At 41.2% G+C, this 18,777-nt stretch overlaps 1 long non-coding RNA gene across 1 annotated transcript in view; it reads left to right on the forward strand.

Moving 5' to 3' along the window:
* The window catches only part of LOC121659200, a 91,039-nt gene that overhangs the window by 46,641 nt on the left and 25,621 nt on the right, over positions 1 to 18,777 (forward strand). Inside the window, exons 3-4 of the long non-coding RNA XR_006014205.1 lie at positions 13,831 to 13,994; positions 16,580 to 16,649. This is a non-coding gene — a long non-coding RNA (uncharacterized LOC121659200). The remainder of the gene's footprint in view (positions 1 to 13,830; positions 13,995 to 16,579; positions 16,650 to 18,777) is intronic.

The following is an 18,777-nucleotide window of genomic DNA, read 5'->3' on the forward strand; positions in this document are numbered from 1 at the left end:
ATTCTTTTTTGTCTAGTATTAATCAAGTATTCAGACATGGTAATAAGCCACAAAAGAGTCATGGCAGAATTTACAAACACAAGATAGTGTTTCTTCTCCTTGATGGTGTTCATCTGTCCCAACTCACCCAAAAGGCTGATGGTATTAAAAGGAAACTTATAAAATGACCTCTGAAGGGCCAAGAAGATGAAAGGCAAGCTCCATGTATGTAGAGCATGGGCTTGTAACAAATGGCTTCCCAAAACAGCTGAATGAATGGGTAGCCTCAGGTCAGGGTTTATCTCAGAAAATTGTCATCTCCTTTCTCAGTCTCAGACAAGACGTGCCAGACTAAATAAGAGCAGTAAAAGACTGAGTTGTCTGCTGATCTTCAAAGGGGTCCTCTGTGGTGAAGTCTGTGATATATTGAGTCACAGCCACAGCGAGGTCTTGCCATGCTCTCACACTTCTTCTGGGTTCCAAAAGAGCAGCAGTTTTGAGAATGCTCCACCAACAGCATGTTTGATGACTAAATTCTCTGTCTGAAAACGTGACTGCACAGTGGCTTGAGAGATCTACCTTGGATTTTTGTTTTCTTCCTTACAGTGTCATTTTTAGACTTGCATATTTGCATATTAATGGATTCATTTGCATTCTATTTTTGTGGCAACATTTTGCCTATAATAAGCCAAAACCAAACTCTGGAAAAAATGCAGATGTTAATCTGCCCATTCAACCTTTTCCTCCTCTCTAGCTCAGTTTTTCTAATGCCTGGAGAATTGCTATTTTGTTTTAAAAAGTGAAAACCATACATAAATTTACTGCTCCCAGAAATCTCTTTAAAATCCCAAATGGCACAAGTTCGTACAATAGGAAATGCTCCACTAGGAGCATTTAGGAGGTGCATGCAATTAGGAGGTGGGAATCTGTCTTTCTGTAGTACAGTGTTATGGTGGTATAAGTGTACTTGCGCCAGTAGAATTCATGCAGAGGAAAACTGGAGCAGTGTAGTGATAAGTCAGGCACAGAGGTTTGGTTCATATGCAAGTATGAAATTCTTAGGGGTTATTGTTTCCCCTGCATTTGTGAGGGAAGATATTTTCCGAGCACCATTCAATATAACTCCTGCACCAAAGAAAAGGCTATTTCTTTCATAGACACAGCCTCTGAAATACCAAGCATCTAGAGAAGCAGCAAGGACTGGATAAACTTAATGCCATTTCCTTGTTTGAAATATTTTTTCTTAGTCATGCAAATCCTCTTCGCACACAAAATAAATGTCAATATTTTACTAGAAAAGTAAGATGAGGAACATTGCAATTTTATCTGGGTCATTCCTATAAATAGGAAAACACAGGAAATTGCTGCTGTTGCAGAATATTCTGTCTATCAGCTTTCTCAGATCTGTTCACTGAAAAATTGTAAGCATGTTCCCCTTTCTTTCCTACCTGCCATTTAGCATTCTTATTATACACAATACAGTTCTCAGCATTTCCCTCTTCTCTCATTTCTCTCTTTTCTCTGTCCTTCTCCTTTTCCTTTTGGGATCATGCTTCTGTGGCTCTGATGGTGTTTTACCCTTTCCAATTCAATCTCTCCCTCTCTCCCATCAAGATAAATTCAAATTCCATACCCCTGTCACCCAACTTTTGCCTGGCCTGGCCCTTCACCTTGCTACAAGCCCTGGCGTCTCCCCAGCCTCACACTCTTCTGCTCATATGTCTGGTTCCCTTAACACTTTCATCATCTCATCCTTAGTACTCTCTTGTACTGTTTCTTGAGACCCAGCTTCTATTCTACAGTGGTCTGGCACTGTTGAACTCAACATGACCTGCTGCCTTCAGCTGCCGGCTATGCTGCACACCTAGGCCTACCTGATAGTCTTTCTGCTGCTCTTCTCCCACACTCTCCAGGCTGTAATAATCAGCCTCTCCTCTTCCATTTCATCACTGTCCAGTTTTCCCCACTATCTGACTCTTTATCTTTCCTTCTCAATGTCTGTCATCACTGACTACCCAGGTCCTTCCTCTGTGGTTTGCATTGGTGTAGAAATGAGAACTTCCATTGTTTATTTCATGCTACCCTCTGCATGGTATTTAGCACTAGGAAATTCTCTATAACCAATCACAAAAAACTGTTCTTCAGATTCCCACGTACAATTACTTTTTTCAGAAAACTTGGCAAAAGCTAAGCTGCCGATGTGCTGAGGCAATTGTCTGAGATATGCTGGTCAGTACTGGGCTACTGGACCTATTATTTTGGATGTAGCCATTTTTTGCCTCTCAATTTTCATTTACTTTGTAAACCCACACAGACACTTTTTTCCCCCCTCAGTTATATTGCTTGACACCAGGGAGACTTGACCTTTTTCTTGTCATTCATGGCAATGAAAATCATAAAGAATATAATTTCAAAACATGATAGCAAGATGTGTCAAATAAAGAATATTAAAAGGAAAACAAAATGAAACAAATCTTACATTGCAAATATTCAGTAACATCATTCCTTTCTATTTGGGAAAACATATCTGACAGGATGAATATAGTTTTCTGGATATGTGAAAAATCACTTTTGAAGGATGATACTGAATTCTGTTTTGGCAACTTAATAGCAACTGTTTCTGCACTAGTGGTGTGATAACCCCTAAAACCAGAATTGAGGGGTACTTTTTCAGGTCCTTTGCTCAGCTCTCTAGGCCGTAGCCAGCAATCCAGTAGAATTCCTGCAGCACAGGAATTCTGCTATTTCTTGACATTATGACCTTCTACAGGCAGAGAGAGCAGAGAAGATTAGTCAGGTGGTTTTAAGTGTAAGAGCCCAGGTACTGGAAGTTATTTCATTGTCACAGTATGCAGCAGTTTTTGGTTCAATTTAACATGAGATGGGCAACCTGCCATGTTGATATAGCCAGAGCAGCACTGTGAGAATGAAAAAGTACTTGTCTCTGATGTAATATAGCTTCAGAATCTTTCATTTTCTATTGCCAGAATAGCTCTAATGAACATATGAATGCAACTTCAGCTGCCCCAGATTTAGATAGATAATAGTTTTAGTGTTAGTGAGCCTCAGGCAGACTTCCATAACATTTGGTAACCAGCAGGAGACACAGAGGAACAGAAACTTCATTTCTTCTGAGACATTTACATCTTTTCTCTATGCTCTGGATTGGAAAAGTATCTAATGTTAAGAAACACCCTTTATACTTACTTCTGGTAGCCCCAACTGTCACCATTTCTTTTCATTTAGTTTTACTGTTTCTAACTAAGAACAGATGTAGAAGTGGAACTGAAAGGACTTCAGTGTCCCCCACATGTTTTAAGAGAGGCAGGAGGGATATGAGTTTCTTCACCATCTGACAGTGTAAAGTCCTGGTCTGTCTATGCTCTGTCCTTTGCCCCAGGATTGGATCTACCTCTGTTTCACAAATTTTGAAAAAAAAATAGCTTTTACCAAGCTCAAAAGCAGATTTTTAACTCTTGCCTTGAAGATTGCATGCAATAGAAATATCTACAAATTAAAATTCCTGAGAGGCCGACAATGTGGAAAGATCAAGATCCAGCACATACCACGGAATCATGGAACGGTTTGGGTTGGGAGGGATCTTAAAGACCATCTAGTTCCAACCCCCCTGCTGTGGGCAGGGACACCTGTCTAGAAAGGCTCAAAGCCCCATCCAACCTGGCCTTCAACACTTTCAGAGACAGAACATCCATAATTTCTCTGGGCAACCTGTTCCACCTGTTTACTACCCTCTGGGTAAAGAATTTCTTCCTAATATCAAATCTAAATACACTCTTGTTCAGTTTGAAGCCATTCCTCCAGTCCTGTCACACATGGCCTTGTAAGAAGTCCCTCTCTGGCTCTCTTGTAGCACCCACTTTCCAATAGGAACCCATCAAAAAATGAGGCAGCTAGCCCAGGGTCCCTAGTTAAGCTGTGATGGAACTCTGTTGAGTGATTCTTCCACTTACAGGATTTGATAAGAGGATTTTGTCACATCTTGGGTTGTGGTAAGAGCCTACTTTATTTTCTGTACCTGTACTCTATGAACTAGTCCTAACACTGTATCTGAAGAAATAGGAACATGAACTGTTAGAATGGAAAAACAAATGTCCCTGTAGTGCTTCTCTGGCCCATTTTGCAGTTGCAGTAAGCTCCATCAAATGTTTTGGAGATGCTGTTGGAGGAGGATACTAGTAAGCAGCAATTAATTTTGACAGCAGAGCCTCAGCAAAAGAGCAGCTCCCAGCCAAAAATAGTTCAATTTTTCTGAACAGCTTTGCAAAGATCTTTTTCAAGAAGTCTGGGAGCTAAGGTGAAGCCATGAAGATTTTTTGCCTTTTCTTTTATGTCCCTGTTATACCTTTTTACAACTTCTGTATTCTTTAGTGCTTTTTGCCTACATTCTTGGCCTTGTTTGTCAAGCTAAGAGACTAAACATTTTAGAAGCTTCGTAGCTAGGGATCAGTGTGCCCCAGACCCCAAGGTCCTCTCCAGAACACATTCTGTAAACTAAGATAGAACCATCCAGGGGAAGGTTCCTTGGGGAGGGGGGTTCACTCGAGCCCCTCATTGGGGAATCTTTGATAGTTATGCTAATTAGTAAAACCTATAATGTTATACCAGATCTTTTCGGGGTCTGCATTGCGGGGTGCATTGAGGTGCATTTGACCTAGATGTGTGCACCTAAGGATCCTTAAAATAAATACCAAGGTAAAATCCCTTTTCCCTTCTAACCGTGTCTGCCTCTTGATTTTAAGACCAGGAAAAGGCATCAAAGGTGAATTGCAGATTCTGATCTTCCCCAGCCTTTTTATTTTTTTTTTTTTCTGGGAGGTGTCTACTCCCAGTCAGCTAGCAGTTTTGGAGAAGGGAATTCCTCAGCATAATGCACAAGGAAGTCTCTGTGTCAGCCTCTCCTGTATCTTTCTGTGAGTAAACAAAACTAATCTTCTGGACCACCAACCAGTGATTTCTGGAAACTGATATCAGGCAAATTGAAGTTCCACAGCTCAGCTGCATTCAGATTCAGGACTGAATCACCACACAACACAGCATCTCTCAGTCCAACTGTTTGCCTGTTATAAAGGTTCAAGTTCATTATTGGATATTGACCTGGCTGAACTCCCATGCAATTGAAATTTCAATTCACTGCTCTCTTGTGACCAGTCTCTGGTACAAAGCACACATGCACACATGCCCTTACACTGGTTCTTGCCTTACTCAGGGCTTGAAATATGTGATACTTGAATGTTGCATTTTTTCTTCCTCATCTGGTAGCTCTCATTCCACAGAAACTAAATCCCCTTCCAAGTGCAATATTATTTATTAGCTCATGATCTATTAAATAAGCACTGCAAGTCACCACCAGTAGATCTCAGAGTCCCTGCAGTTACCAGTGTTCTCCTATTCCGAGGGAAGAGTGGGGAAGCTGGAAAGAAACAACCTGAACGTTCATGTCTCAGTGCTCAGTAGGAGACATCTAGAACATGTATTCAGAACACATCCCATAGAGAAATACTGTAACCAACGACAATCTGTAGTAAAAGCAATTTTTCCAGAATCACTGAGCCCACTTGACAAAAAAAAAAGCATCTGTTATTTCATGTGATAAAAGCACTTATTTGCAGTTTCCTCTAATCAGAGAGTTTATTAGTCTTTAGATCAGAAGTCTAACTGAGGTTAAGAGTCTTTTGATTAACCATTTTGCTACCATTTTTGGAAAGACATGTTGGATAAAAATGGGGCAAGAGAACAAGGCAGGAGCTTTAACAAAATAAAGTAACAAGCACCTGACTTTAATTACAGCTGGTGCCCTTGCTTTTCATGTATATGCATCCCAAGCCCCCAACATTGCACATGCTGATTTTCCCCCAGTACTACATCTCCAGTTCTCAGTAATTTCATCTGGAGTTTCAGGTGCTTCTGAAAAGTGCAGCTGCCTCTCTCTTGCTGCCACTTCTGCTGGTGCTGGGGACCACAGACAGGTGATGTTCTGCCCCCTCAGATACAAATACTCGACAGTGTTATAGTTCCAGCCTCCAACCAGAGCTGCCACCTGTGAGCACTGGATGACTTGGGACAGAAAGTCCTTGGCAGGAGCTAAGCCTTAATGAGCTTAAAATGTATTGAGGAGCTTGGCAGATACAAAGCCAGGCCACAGAATAAGTAGTTGCAGAAAGTTTCCAGTGCAAAATGTTTACCAGACAATTGTTTGCATTATCTAGATGGTTTTAATTACAGGAGAGTTCAGACCAGTTGCTTAAGTTTTCCCAAGGGGTGATTAGTCACCCTGTGAATTTGCATATTTTCCACTGCTGTATTGAGGCAAATCAGCCATACTTATCAGAAGATTGACCTGGCAACCTCTGTTCTTGGCAGATTATAGTCTGAGTTTCATCATGACAGTATCAAATGTATTAGCAAATGTTCCACTGCAGGGCTGCAGCAGCCAAACTCTGGGGAGATGAGAGCGTTCCTTGTTTGAAATGTAAGAAATATCAAGCACAGACAGAATGAAGAGGACATTTTTTTACAGCCTCTACTCATGACAGATGCAATACTTGTCAACATCTTACAGATATATTAATATTCCACTCTCTGCCACGTTATATAGACTGTGCTTTTAGTTATGCTGAGATTTACTAAACTGAATGGATGCAGATTCATTCCCAACAAAATTACTCATTTCAGAGAGCTCATTTTATGGTATTTTATCAGCTGTGTTGTTTTTCTTGGTCATAGGAGACATGGACATATCAACAGCTGAGATTAGCAGCTATTTTTATTTAAAAATCAAAACCATAATATACATATAGAAAATACCAAATACTATCAATCTGTAAGAAATTACGTGTTATCTACTCTTACAGATTTCACAGTAGAAATAAGTGGGGGTTTTTCAAATCAGCTTGTCAATGGCAGCATTTTTTAAGATTCTCGTATCGTCACATTTTACTCACATTTCCCACTGGCTTTATATCTATTACCAGAGCAAGGGTTGCTTCCAGTAAAGATAGGAGATAATGGTCATAAATCACACTAAATGTAAATTGAAATAGATATTTAAATAAGTAAATTACATTTTTTCAGAAGAACCTAAAATTACACTTATCAAAGTAGAAAATTGTAGCATGACAATTGACATTATTCAAGTGCCATCCAGCCCGGTTAGATGGGCTGTCCTTGAGCCTGTGTATATGAAGTGTATTATGAAGTGAAATGCAAGCTAGACAAGGTAGAACATTTAGGATCTTTTTAGTTACTTTTGTTAATATTGAAGTTGAAATCTCTGGGAATTCAGAACAAGACAACCCTAAGTTTTAGATGCATAAGGAAAAGAACAATTAATGAGTGACAGACATATTTTCAGATATCCTTGTTTTATGTAGCAGGTCAGAATCTGATATAATAGCTTACACATGTATATACATACAGACACACATATATAACCACAGAATGTCTCCAATGAGGACCATATGACAAGCTTAAGCAGATTATTTTCCATTGTTTTCCATGTGAAAACAAAATTATAAATCTTTCTTTTCTTGACATTGGTGCCTTTGCTTTACCATGAAGCTAACCATTTAGGTCAGTTACTATTTTCCCTGGCCCATTTTTAGGCCCCTGTTATCTAGAAAGTCAGGTGTCACCACCAGAATAGTTTCTTTACTCTGAAATGTAGGGAAAAGTGTTGATTCTTAGAAAAAAGAACACCTGACCAGATTGTCTTCTGCTGACAGCCTGCATCATGCAGAGGGGGATCTTTAGGATGCTGACAGCTGCTGACACCTTGGAGCACACACCAGCAGCCCATTTGTCTTATGCAAGGGACAGAACTGAGGAGGGACTAATATTGCACACACCATGTTTGTGATAAAGATATCCTGTCTGTAGAGTGCAGCAGTTGTGAACTACTGCCCTTCAAATTCTTCACGTGTTCACACCATCTCCTACAGTACAGTTTGCAACAGGGAGTAGGACAGAGAGCTGGCCTGGAGCAGGAGCCACTTCTCCATACTCTTCTGCAGGGTCCAGCTGATCTTGCAGGAATTCCTGGCTGAGCCAGGCTTTTTCTCCTTCAGACCATCTGAGCTCTGCCAAGACCCTGGCTCTTTTCCTGCCTGCCACGTTGCTTACCAGAGAGCTTATGAAGCACACAGTAGAATGTCTCACTTGTTGTCTTTTGCTGTGCTTCATATTTCACACTGATTGGTGAAAAGTAGGAGAGCTGCAAAACCTGATGAAGAACAGCAAGAAAGCCAAGGTGGACTTGCTCACTTTTCTCAGTTGGTATAGAAGCATCTGGATACTCACAGTTAGCTGAACAGGGGAGAGAAAATATAACAAAGGTTCATGAATTGAGATAAGAACCAGGAGAGATCACACACCAAATACTGTCATGGGCAAAAGAGATTCAACTTGGTGATATTAATTGAATATATTACTAACAAATCAGAACAGGATAATGAGAAGAAAGAAAGACCTTAAAAACTCTCAGCCCTACCTCCTCCCCACCTGCTGTGCAGGCACATGGGGATTGGGGGTTATGGTCAGTTCATCACACAACTGCTTCACAGTTCTCCAAGAACTTCTCCAATATGAGCCCATCCTTTGAGAAACCATTCTCCACAAACTGCTCCTATTTGGGTCACTCTTCCACAGGGTAGAGTCCTTTGAGGACAGGCTGCTCCAACATGGATCCCCCACAGGGTCACAAGTCCTACCAGGAAACCTGCTCCAGTGTGGGCTCCTCTTTGCATGGGTCTGCAGGCCCCTGCCAGGACCCTGCTCCAGCACGGGCCTCCCATGGGTTCACAGCCTTGTCTAGGCATTGACGTGCTCCACGGGCTGCAGAGATGAGCATCCCTGTGATCCTCCAGGGGCTGCAGGAGCACAGCTGCTTGACCATGGTCTTCACCACAGGCTGCAAAGGAATCTCAGCTCCAGTACCTGAAGCACCTTCTCCCACTCCTTCTCCACTGACCTTGGGGTCTGAATAGCTGTTCCTCTCCCATATTCTCATGGCTCTTCACTGGCTGCAATTACATCTGACCAATAACCTTTTTTTTACTTCTTTTTTTACTTCTGTTATCCCAGAGACATTCCCACAATTTCTGATTGGCCCAGCCTTGGCCAGCGGCGTGTCTGTCTTGGAGCCATCTGGCATTGTCTCTGCTGGACGTAGAGGAAGCTTCTGGCAGCTTCTCACAGAAGCCACCCTGCAGCCCCCCTGCTACCAAAGCCTGGCCACGAAAACCCAACACAACAGGTCGTAAATTCATTGTCCTTCTATTCTGCTAGTACAGCAGCAAATACAGTGAGCTTCCACATTTGTAGATGCAATAAGTGCAGCCTAAATAATGGCAATTCCATCCAAATAAAAGTTTAGATTCTCTGCAGGTATGTTGATAGTAGAAAAAAAATAGTGATAGATCACAATAAACTAAGAAATTATTCAATTTTCATAGAGCATGTTGAGAATGATTTTTCCACAAGACATCCAGCTCTACTCACAAATAAAATTTCTTCTCATGGCAGTCAAACTGCACATGGTTGCAGTTCACTGTTCTCTGGTGAATGAATGTGATGGGGATGTCTCCATCCACACAATACAAAAGTTCACTGATATTTAACTCAACCCAAACCTAGCCCTTCACAGAATTCTCAACACCTGATTAGGAATATGGACATAAGAATAATTTTTAACAAACACAGGCGAGCCACAAAGCTTCAGCAAATATTCCTTCATATTGACAAAGCTAAATCTACCTGCCACTATGAGAGAGAAGGGCTTATGGGTGTAGTTTTGTTGGTTAATCCATGCCAACAAAGAATTTGAAATGTGGTAACAGCCCAAGGCTAAAGAGCACGGATTATTTGTGAACATATTTCCACTGAACATGATATAAAGAATTATTCTTCCTGCCTAATATCACCCAAATTAAAGGAAGGGCATTTTGTCCTTTTATTTAAACCATTAATAAATACAGAATAATAATAAAATTATGCATAACCCAAGAGCTGCAAAAGGCATTTCAATAAAATTCTAGTGGCTCCTCCCCCTCCCCCTTCTTGAGTCACTGTCACCTGCCTCAAAACTACATCTGGAAAAAGGATAGAAGTGTAGCCTCCTGAAAGAGCTTGTTTTGGTGAAGTTGGCATGAGAGCACTGGGCAAGAGTTCAATCCCAGGCATCAGTTTAGGATTACGTAAGGTCAATTCTCTTCATTGTTTCTGCTGATCTTTAAGCTGTTAGAAGAGAATCAGTGTGACTTGATTCCTTTGAATGGAAAATAGCACAATGGTTCCATGATAGAAATGGTTGTGCTGATTAGGAAAGCAGTTTTCCGTCACGAAAGCAAACGTGGCCACACTCCCATGCAAGTATGGAGTGCCATGTGGTTACTTCTTCTTTTTATGCAGCCAAAACAATAGCCTCAACTCTTGCTTGACATGGAGGATTGATGTGGAGGTATGATGTGGACTCCAGAGCTGTTTGAAGACCAGGGTTTTGGGAAAGTCATCAAAAGCTCTCTGTCTGGATTTTGCTTTGATGATGACTGACTTTTTAAAAGAATTCTATTCATTTCTGTCTTTTCACCAACACATACAAGCAAATCATCCTTTCCTCCTAGTAGCTGAACCAGATTGTCTTGAATTAATAAAAATCTAACTAAGGAAGCACAGTAAACGGTTTTGGGAGCATCGGTACAGGGGAATCAAGGATCTATCTCAGTTCCTGTTCTATATGGCATGCTTTCCATCGTCTGTAAATCACAATACTCCATGGAGTGATACTCACTTGCTGTGCTGGAGGAAGCAAAGCACATTGTTTGGTATCTTGTACAAAAAGCAGGTGAGGAGCATGTAAAGGGTGTGGATGGTATTAATGTATGGATGCCATATTGCAGCAGGAGCCAGGGCAACTCATGAAGGGCAGGTCTTACAGCTCTCATCTTTGCTGCCTTATTAAATCTATGCAGGTGCCCAAAATGGGGTTTTAGTTGAGGTCATCCTGATGCTTACTCCTCCTTTCTGATCTATCTTCTGTTGTAATGAGCTTAAGTCTCTTTTTCATCTCCCATTATTTATGAAATTTGCATAAAGTATCTTTGCAGCATACCTGCAGTCCAGACGAGAATTTCAAGTCAGACAGTGATCACAAATAAAGTTGATGGTGATTAGTCAAGGGGCACACAGTTGTACAGAGCACTCATGTAATCCTTGCATTTCTCCAGGAAGCCAAACTAAGACTGAAAAATCCCAAGTGGTTCAGGCTGTTCACACTGGACTTTTTTTTTTTAAATTATATTGCTGCCTAACATCATTGTCTGCTAAGTTAAAACACTGATCAATTGAAAATGAAATATTTAAGTTTTTCTTTTGGGAGATACTTTAACCTGAGTAAAATCAGATCTGTTTCAAAACCAGAAGCTGAAATTCTTGGAAAATGTATCCATAAACATGTTTCAATTTTTTTTTTTTTTTTTTTTTTTTTTTTTTTTTGTGTAACACAACTCTTAGACTTCAGCTGATTGATTCAAATGCAAACTGCTTGCTTTCTTGAAACCATTTACTGATTTAGATCCAACTTCACAAATAGTTTCCATTCTCCCTGAAAGCACTTTCTGGCAAAACAATTCCTTGTAGCTCTGTCGGCTCCAAACATTCCAGTGTCATCACTCTCAAAAGCAAAGTGTATGAGGACATAATATAAATGGTAGCTAAACACAAAGAAGGAACAAAGCTGCATAAAGTTGTGGAGGAGGTAAGGAATCTTGAATTAATTTTATTCTAAATTCATTCAGATTGGAAGATTTAGAAAGGGTGGTTCTTATGTGCCCTCATGAGTGGAACAACAATTTATTTGAGGACTGAGAGAGGCTTTTCCTCCCTGCTTTTGCCAGGATTGTATTCTGCCCAGAAGTAACTGGCATTGAGAAATTCCCATGTTTAATTTCTAACAACAACCATAGAGACTTTAAATTCTGTCTCCTTGTGTCCTGCTGCAGCTGATGAAACTTGGTGGTGCCAGCAGAGCATCACGAGCTTCTCACTGGTCCCATGCAGCCAGTGCAGCAGGCCACAGGGAAAGACCAGTACTGCAGGCACTGTGGATGCACACAGGGAGGGGATCCTGCTACCCTGCAGACCCACCCCCTACTTCCCAGATGTATGTGGTGTTGTGCCAGGGGACAATGGGCCACTTCAGGGCTGAAACTCAGAAACTCTTAAGGAGGAAAGTTCTCACAGGGGATGCAAGAGCCACACTGTGTGCCCATCTTTTGGGGGAGGGATTACAGCAATGCAAGTTTTATCTCTCTTAGTCATGCTTGCACAGACAGTTCAACATCTCTGAGAACCTGCTAGACCCAAAGATCAGCTGAAGCATGCAAATCTTCTCCATGTGACTGCTGTTTGGCAAACCTTCCTTCAATTCAATTATAAATTACAGTGCAGGAGCAGGAAACGAAAAAACAAGCTCCAACCTATTTATCAAAGAGCCAAGTCTGGTCTTTACATAATAACCATGACTTGTTTTTGGAAAATATTGAAAGCAAAGGTTGGACAAATCAAAGACCACAGAACAGCAGAAATATGCATTATTTTGCCCTGTTCACTCTAATATGCAACTTTCTGACCAAATATTGCTAGAACTGGCTCTTGTTGGCATCAACAGGTAATTAACTGACAAGTATACGCACTTATGAGATGAATTTCTAATCCTTAAAAAAAATAGCACTATTGCCTTGCTTCCAAACAAAGGGTGAGAGAGGTTTAGAGAAAGAAAGTGCAGTGCACTCGTTAACTAAGAGGATTAGAAATCCTAAGGTACAGACAAGCTTGAATAACATTTTTTCACAATATTTCATTTGATAAGCCATGTCAACTAGAAAAACATCCTAAAATATGACCAAGCACTAGACTAAGAAAAATAATGGGATTTTTAAAGAAGTATAAGAGTAAAAAGTTCAACAGACATTGATAAAGCATGTTTGGGAATCAAGAGTAAAAGTTGTTGAAAACTTTCTGTTAGAAAACTACTGTGTTAGGAAGCAGAGATTTAAGGAAATCAAAACATTTCACAGGAATGTAAATAACTGTTGGACCCTTTCTCTAGGATTTCATAAACATACTTGTGCAGTATCTGATGGACCTGTGTATGAACAAGGAGTCAAAATGAAACATTCTGACAAAGCAATTTTGCAAGGCACTTTTGATATTCTGTGGGCCATATTTTGTCATTTTGGGGCTGAAAAATAAAGTTTGAAATGGTCATATTTTTCACAGAATGAGCATAATCCTTTGCAAATCAATAGATGGATGAGTAGGTTTGTTAGCAGTCACTGCCACCCCAAATACTCATTAGAGACTCTTGAAAAATTGTTCACAGTGATGGAGAGGCAGTGAAGAGAGTTTCAAATTTTCAGTTTACCATGACAAATGGGGAAATTTCTTCAATATGAGGGTGGTGAGGCACTTGGAAGTGTTCAAGGATGGGGCTTCAAGCAACATGGTCTAGTGGCAGGGGGTTTGGAACTAGATGATCTTTAAGGTCCCTTCCAAGCCAAACCATTGCATGATTCTATGATGTCCTAGTCAACTGCAAGATGAATACCCACAATTATATGGTCAAGCAACCAATGAGAAAGAGCACGAAACAAAAATGCCACAAATTTTACAACATCAGCACATTAGATCATCAGATTATGCAGACAGTCAGTCTCTAAGGTAGGCCGTAAAATATCATTCATGTGGTTCCAGAACAATTAAGTAGAGTTATTGAAACTATGTTTTGCTGAGACTACAACTAATTTTACATGTCCTCCTTTGTTTGTACTTTTCCAGGTCATAAGAATGGCTGAATCAAATGACGGTGTGACGGTTGTGTCCAAATTTGTGTAGTATATACAGATGAGAAATTTGATCTTGAAGGTGATGCATGACAGCCTCTTGGGAAACTGACTGCAAAATTCAGATATCTACTACTGGAAATGCAGCATGCATAAAATGTAACTTTTTCTTTTTTATTGTTTTCCCATGGCAAGTTTTCTACTATTAAATTGCACGCATTTAATATAATCTTTGTGTATTGCTGTGACATGATATCTGCTTTCATCTCTTAGCCATGGCCTCAGAGGATCAGTTCTGCTCCATTTAGGAGCAAAATCTGGATTGTACATGGGTTGTGCTGACAGCACAGGCAGTGATACAATCAAAAGATTTTGGAGTGAACTTTGCATTGAAGTTCTTTAACCTACAAAACAACTGAAAAGCAGTCACATTAGCAGAGAGTTCAGACAGGCTGGTTTATCAGGCTCCTAAGATGACTAGCCATGCATCTGTGGCCTTTCTGTGTCTCTCTCTCCAGCAGTGTAGACATGGCTTACTATGTCAGAGGGAATTCAGAAGTACAAGGATCGCAAAAATAGCATAAAAAAATACTGACCTAAAGTCACGCTTGACAGGTTTTAATTCTGTTGAGACAGTATTTGTCTCCATTACACCCTTTGCAAATAAGCTATTTGTCTTAAGCAATATTTAATCCTTTTCCAATGTATCTGGAGTGGGCACTTGCTTACATAAGTAAATGTAACACTGGCAGGAGGGCCTTTCCAGGGTGTTACAGATAGCATCTCATTAACCCGTAATTCTGTGCAGCAGGAGGGGGACCAGTGAATTAAAGCTTCCTCTTTTGTTCCTAGTCCACTGCAATGCAAACCCAACAAAAGCACAGTCTGGGAACAACCAGGATAAGTCAGAATGTCAGCAAAACCACACTTTGTTTTTCAGAGGGCCTCAGAAACCTGTTGTTTAGGGCTTTTGCTGTGAAGGAGATGATGCAGAAAGGTCAGGCTTGCCTGTAGACACCTTCCTATTTTTCTACACAGCAGGTAGTTTTGTTCCCTGCCAGAGAACATGGCCTGTCAGAAAGAGGGATACTTGTTTTTTAAAAAATCTTGCCATACATACAGTTCTGTGGTGAGTGAGTGAGTGCATTTAGAAGCATCTTCCTTGTCACTTGACAAAATTTGCCCCTGAGGTGCTGAATCAAATTATTGCCTACTCTAGAGCTCTCTGAAAGCAACACAAAACCAAGATGTAATGCAGGTCTTTGTGTTACAGCAGTTATAATCAAACTATTGTTCATGCGGTAATTGAGCTCCTGGAAAAGGGTATTTGAAAAAGAGGGTTAAGAGTAGGTTTATAAAACTTAAGTATATACCTAATCTGTCTGGGAAAATTCTTAGTGTACTTTACATGCTTTCAAAGCTGTCTCTGACCTTAATGTCAGAGCAACAGACAGAGTATGGAGGTATGTAATTAATGTTTCCATTTATAAAAAAACACAGAAAATTTTCTATTTAAAGCTGTCTGTTTCTATGCTAAATCTATGTACAAAGGTATAATGTATGTTGTGTGTCTGTCTAATAACACAACAGCTAATAAAACAATATTGGTTAGTAATGAAATTGCCACTTGCCAGAACGTCACTGTAAAAATTTCAAGGCCAGGCTTCAAGAGCTCTGCCTGACCTTTCTACCGAGAATATGAAAAGAAATGGACATTGGCCATTTCTACATCACCAAGAACCTCCTTTTCAGCTGACATTAAGCCATAGAAACAGTGGGACTACAATAGCCAGCTGAGATGCTGGTTTCTGACACTCTCCTAGTGACTCCAGCTTTATGTTATTTCACCAAGCTGACTGTTTGTGGTATCACTCTCGGTCTCTGACAAATGGCTGCTTCAAAGTGGCCTTCAAGGCAGTCAGCAAGGAGAGGAGTTTCCTACAGTCTCCTAGGACTTTTGTTGTATCACTGACATTTGTTCAATGAACTGCCACTTAAAACCAACTAATAGGAAAGTCTGGAAACCAAACCACTTCCTAAAATGCATCCCTGCTTGTCCATCACTTGCTGGGCAAAGGTGGTGATACTGAGCTAGTGTGATTGATTAAAAGTGGGCTATGGCACCAGTCCTCATTTGGCCATACTTCTTGATAAACATCACAGCTGTCCTAAGAAGGAGTTTGTTAATCTGTTGTTGTCCAAGGTATATTCTGAAAATATTTGGAGGCTGGATCATCACCAGAGGATGTGGTGGAAGAATATACAGGACGGGATTTAGCTGAGCAAGAACTGTAGTGTAGAGCTGGGATTCCCACGTGAACTGGTGATAACTATCAAATCATCGCAGATGTTTTGAGTACCTAAGCCTCTTGCCTGTGGCTTTCTATTGGGATTGAGTGTTACATTGTCTTCAGTTTTTCCCAAAACCCATAGGAACACAACTATCTTTGAGACTCCAGTCATCTTCTGAGCATGATGTGAATTCTCCCAAGGGTTCAAAAGCTATGATGAGGCGACATTATAGTCAAAGTTCAAGCTCATGGACTTTTTCCTTAGAAAACCAGACTAGCAAGCCTGTCAAGGAGCTTAGTTACTTTCAGGATTTGACAGGAGGTGAGCAGGAGTTCTGAGCTTTACTTAAATATTTATCCAAGTACTTCCTTTTATAATGTGTACTTGACTGCTACGTAAGTCCCTTCTTCAATTATTTTAATGAATTTCTTTGCTTTTTTTATCCATTGCAGTAACGTGCAAGTTCTTGAGACAAAGCCTGGCCCACTGGGGAGTAGCAGACAAGCTTTTGCTTACTGCAAGGTAAACCTTTTATCTCACCCAGCTGCTGAGCCAGGAGGGCTGGAGTAGAATGGTGGTAGAGTGCAGAGGGGGAAATGGCTGAAGAAAGTGCAGGGGACACAAAAACCCCTCCTGTTGTGCTCCTTCAGTGAGAAGAAAGCCAGCTGAGAGTGGGCTTTTCTTCTTCCTCACAAGCTACAGAGTGAAGAATAATTTAGTATCTTACATTTTACATCTTCTGAAGCAGAATGCTGCACACTAGAAACACTTTCTTTCCCCATTTCTTCCCCCATCCCCCACTCCCTCCATGCTTTTGGCTGTTCCCAACCTTCTGAGGTTTGACCTGAGAGTTCAGAGGGAGTTTCAGGACACTTCAGCAACAGTTTTCTGTGTCATAGCAGATCTAGAGTACCATAAAAATTCCTTCAAAATGTGAAGTCAAATGTTGAGCCAGTCCAAGATGAGAAAAAAGGCACTGATGTGCCGTCTGCTTTTTAGTTGTTTTCAGCTATTATTTCAGTCTAATTCATTGTGTAAGAGGAGAGACTGTGACAACAATTTGTGTTTCATACAGCTCACTATTGCTGAAACAGTCCCTATGCAATTTTATATTCTCAGCACATCTGGATGAGTTGCAAGTGAAATCAGTCATTTTGAAAAATGACTACAATTTTCATTATTTTGCAGTAATCTTTCAGTCATCCGGTTAGCATAATGAGTAAAAGTAACAGACTTTCAGTGAACGGACCAGTCTTCTTGCTTGGTTTTTATCCAGTTGTTTTATGAAACGCCTAAAAATTTCAAGCAGCTCCTGAAACATCTGGATTGCTATTCCCATAGTACCATAAAATCTGACGTTATTATGCTTTCGTGGAGCAAAGTGACTGTCCTGGGCTGAAAGAGCCCCAGATAAGGCATGACCCAGGTATCAGCACCTATGGACATGCCAGAACTGAGCCTGGGCTCTGTGCAAGGCTCCTCAGGCATTTTCCCAGTGGAGAACAGCATTGTGTAAAATGTCACTATACACTTGGCACACAGGAGGAGAAAACAAACAGATGCAAAGGTTCAAAAAGGAAGTCAAAGCGTAACAAACGAAGTCGCAGTAGTCTAAGAGGGGAAGATAAGCACTGGCTCCTCTTCAATTGCCTGTCAACAGGACTGCTCATATCTCCAACACTTGGCCTGGGGAGCGGTTTTTCCCTTTGCAGTATCTGTCCCCCATGCATGTGCAGCTTTCCACACGTGCTGGGCACACTGCTCCTTCTCCCTGGCTTGGGGACATGCTCCCTTTGCTTGCCTCCTTCTGAAATCCTCCTGCTGGCCCTTTTCTTTTTTCCTACGTGTCTCTGCCCTTACAGTTATTTCTTTCAAATCATGTGTGAGTTAAAACCAGAAATTTATTATTTCTGCCACACAATCCTGTATCTTCTAGCTTCTGCAGGTTAAGGCCTCTCCACACACTTCTGCACAATCCTCCACCTTCCCCCGTCTTTCCTTGCTTCCCTCAAACTGTGGAGACAAGAGGGTCAGATTATAATTCTTACTTTCTCTTTCAATTGGATTTAAACTGTTTGCACATCTTCCTTGGACCAATAACTTATGTATTTATATATTAACTAAAGCTCAGTGATGACATTAATTAGGCTGTTGTGCACTCTCTAGCTTCTTCCACACCCTCAGGTTTCCAATCTCTGAGTTTGGAAGGGGAAGAGACTCTCTGGAGGGAGAGACTCTCTGGAGTCTCAGGGGCTGGTGATGCTCATGTTGTGTGTTTTTATTGCCTCAGGGAAGTCACGATGTGCTCAGCTTCTCACTTGCCCACTCTAACATTTGCAGCCCTCTCACAGTGCCAGTATCCTGGCATGACTGGGGGCTCAGGCAGCTCCAACAACAGGCACGGCTCCCAAAAAGGGGAGAACAGGAGGGAACTGCCTCCTCCCAGTGAGATGATGCCTCCATGCCAGACCCTCTAGATCAGGGAGTGCATCCTGGCTCACACCCTGGGGACAGGCAAAAACAGAGGCATTCCCCACTGTTGCAATTTCCCAGTGGCTCTGAAGCTGCTGGAAGGAAGGTGCTGTGCTGCAGGAGTGGGGGAGGCAGATGCAGGCTGGCTCCTGGTGCTCAGCTGAGTTGTAGCAGAGAT

This window comes from Corvus kubaryi, unplaced genomic scaffold, assembly GCF_017639235.1.
Source record: "Corvus kubaryi isolate FWS band 111438036 unplaced genomic scaffold, C.kubaryi_AGA036_p1.0 split3-73, whole genome shotgun sequence".
NCBI lineage: Eukaryota > Metazoa > Chordata > Aves > Passeriformes > Corvidae > Corvus > Corvus kubaryi.